Source organism: Fundulus heteroclitus, chromosome 9 (genome assembly GCF_011125445.2).
Source record: "Fundulus heteroclitus isolate FHET01 chromosome 9, MU-UCD_Fhet_4.1, whole genome shotgun sequence".
Classification (NCBI taxonomy): domain Eukaryota; kingdom Metazoa; phylum Chordata; class Actinopteri; order Cyprinodontiformes; family Fundulidae; genus Fundulus; species Fundulus heteroclitus.
Window position 1 is genome coordinate 37,582,976 of NC_046369.1, and position 3,050 is coordinate 37,586,025.

The window sequence follows — 3,050 nt, forward strand, 5'->3', positions numbered from 1 at the left end:
CCACTAGTTAACTAGTGAACATGCAGAGTATTACTAGTTAACTAGTAAGATATGAAACATATGCAATAGTTAACTAGAGAGAATTTGGGCCTTACTAGTTAACTAGTGGGCATTTTGGCTGTCACTAGTTAAGTAGTTCACACAGAAATGGCTCACTAGATAACTAGTGGGCAGAAATGGCTTGCATGTACATGACAATTATGCCTGATGTCAAGATATCAGAATAAATGCTCAATCGGCTTTCCATACAAGCAAGATCTATTCAGCCGCACGAAGGCCCTCTTTGAAACTGTCACTGTGCTGCCTGCCAAGTGGTGCTGCATATGGGAGAGACAGAGAGAAAAAATTAGACAGATTATCTCTACCTACTTATGAGGAATGACCAACAATGTGCTTAATTCAATCTTTACTTTGGACACAGTACTAGTACTTTTTTGTTGCTGACAAACTTCTGCGGTCTGAAACATAATGTAAATATGGATTTTAAGCATTGTAGTTTCTGCATTTATTGTCAAAGTATTTATCATTAATACAGTGCTATTGAGAGGAAATGTGAATACTTACGTTACAAGTCAATATATAGAGCGTGCCCCTAAAATTTTAGGTTAGCGGCCACTGTGCTCTTAGTAAAAAAAGTTAGTCTGGAGCCCTGTAAACCACTAGGGAGTGCTATGATCAGTGGTGTTGAGATTCCCACTGACAGCAATATAATTCATATGGCTGATTTGTGAAACGTGTAACCTGTTAAATCCCATCACTATATTGCTGACCTAATCACCAACACAGGATGATGCTGCCAAAGACAAAAGGTCCATAATGCAAATACAGAATACTTTGTGAATGAACTATCAAGTAAGGAATACATACATTCATCCCTCAATTATAACATACCTTTTCAATTGCACTGTCCACAGGAGAAGATGACATTGGAGATGAAGGGGTCCCCCCGAACGAGGACATCAATGCCCGGACACACTCCCTCATTAATTGAATAATTTCTGGCAGGTCTAGGTGAATGTAACAATAAGGGGGAAAACATTTGGTTTGTTAGTTAGTCAATGTAATGGTGCTTAAGTTCAGTACATGACAATAATGTGGAAACACCCTGAATCACTGTTTAGTAAATATAGTGTGTTTTAACATGTCAGCCCTTCTAATTCCAATCGGAACACCAACCATGAAGGGCTGACATGATTTCATTCATTCCAGGTGCCATGCCATGATCAGTATTATCACCCGTCAGTTCCTTCAAGGGAGAATAAAATACCTGGCAGAAAAGAGAAAAAAGAGATTATAATCAAATTGAACCTCATTAAGATACCACAGACATTTACAGAATGAATGTTATAGATCGTGATTATTTTATGCTTGTTTTTCTGGATCCCAATAAACACAACAGACAAACACTACAGTTTGTCCAGCTGTCATGCTGACTGATTGAGATCTCTGAATGACAATCTGACAGCTGTGATCCCATCCTTTGCACACTTGTAATTATAATAAATGCTAGGGCTGCACAATTAATCGCATTTTCTATATAATTTAAAAAAAAATTCAATTTCCAAATCACAGAGGGCTGCAATGTTTGGCTATGTAACAATTAGGGAATTAGACGCACAGGGGCGGTTCTAGACCAAGTTTTCCAGGGGGGCCAAGGTGGGGCCACAGTTTTTTCACAGGGGCACAGAACAAAAACATTTAAAAACAATAAAATGGCAATATTCAACTGTGTAATAATATTAAGTGAGCCACTTGTGGCTCTGGAACTGCAGGTTTCAGACCTGAAATATGCAGCTAAACGTGAAACATCTTAAGTTTTAAATTCTTTTTGGAGTAAAGCTATATAGGTAAAAAATAATATTGGTCAAAGTGAGCAATCGGTTATGGTTTCTTTGCCATTGCAAATAATTATGAGAAGTTTATTTAACATCATGCTTTTAGTACAGGGGCCATAACAGGGGCCAGGGCCATTTCTACAGGGGACTTGGGCCCCTGTTGGCCCCTGTCTAGAACCGCCCCTGTAGACGCGTCCTTTAGGTGTCGGTGAAATGTTTAAAGTGGGTTTGCCTCCACATGGAAGGGAAGACAGTAGCAGCAGTGAGATAATCTAACTATATTACTTGTTTTAGAGTTTATATAATCATATATAGCATTAAGTTCTGGTCAATCCGTTTAATACATAGACTTGCTTGTTGGTTGCACTTTATGCTCAACAAGGATCGATGTCTAAATCAATTAAAAGCTGTTCTCTTGAAATATATTCTGATTAATAGAAATATTAAAAGTTCTTGTTTTAAATAGTCCTTGTTTACAAACATCTTTATTTAGAGGCCATTTTGTTGCTTGTGGTTAATACAGAGAAAAGTCAAAATTGCCATTTTGGTTGAAATATATTGTAGGCAGAACGCAATCATTTCTGCTCTGACTTTAGACGCTGTGGGTCTTTTAGCAACTAATCCGCATGGCGAGGAAACAAATTGATTTGTTGTTTGTATGTGTTTAAAAAGACATGATAAATTAAACTGGGGGGAAAAAAATCGCATTAAATCGCAATATTAAGATAAAAAAATCACAATTAGATTATTTTCCAAAATCGTTTAGCCCTAATAAATGCTGTTCTAAAGGTTCTATATAGATAAAGATTTTATTATTATTAGCCCTTATTTGTTATTAGTGACAATATTTTTATACACACACATGTGCATGTACATGCTTTTTATATCTATATATACACACTTTATTTCTCAAAGGAAATACTGTATGTAAAGGACACTCTTCTAATCCACACTACCGTGTGGGACAAAACATTAATGAAAGTTGTTTGAAAATGAATATATTGTTGAATATATTAAATAAAAGTAAATGATATACATTATGCTTAGTTGGTATACACATTGCAGCCAAAATGAGTTTATTGGAAGAAATACGATATGTAACAATTGTGAGATAAAGTTTTACATGCAGCTGGATGTAAGATCTCTGACCGTTGTCTGACCTATTCAAGCAATATGATATAATTTCATCATAATAATATAATGTCCAGCAATTCC

The 3,050-nt window shown here is 36.1% G+C and overlaps 1 long non-coding RNA gene across 1 annotated transcript; it reads right to left on the bottom strand.

The window, feature by feature from the left end:
• Window positions 1–251: 251 nt before the first annotated feature.
• LOC118564084 lies at window positions 252–1,339 on the bottom strand. Its single transcript, XR_004931621.1, has 3 exons — window positions 1,177–1,339; window positions 892–1,007; window positions 252–317 (listed from the first exon to the last, which is right to left on the bottom strand). It is a non-coding gene; the product is annotated as an uncharacterized LOC118564084 (long non-coding RNA).
• Window positions 1,340–3,050: the final 1,711 nt, after the last annotated feature.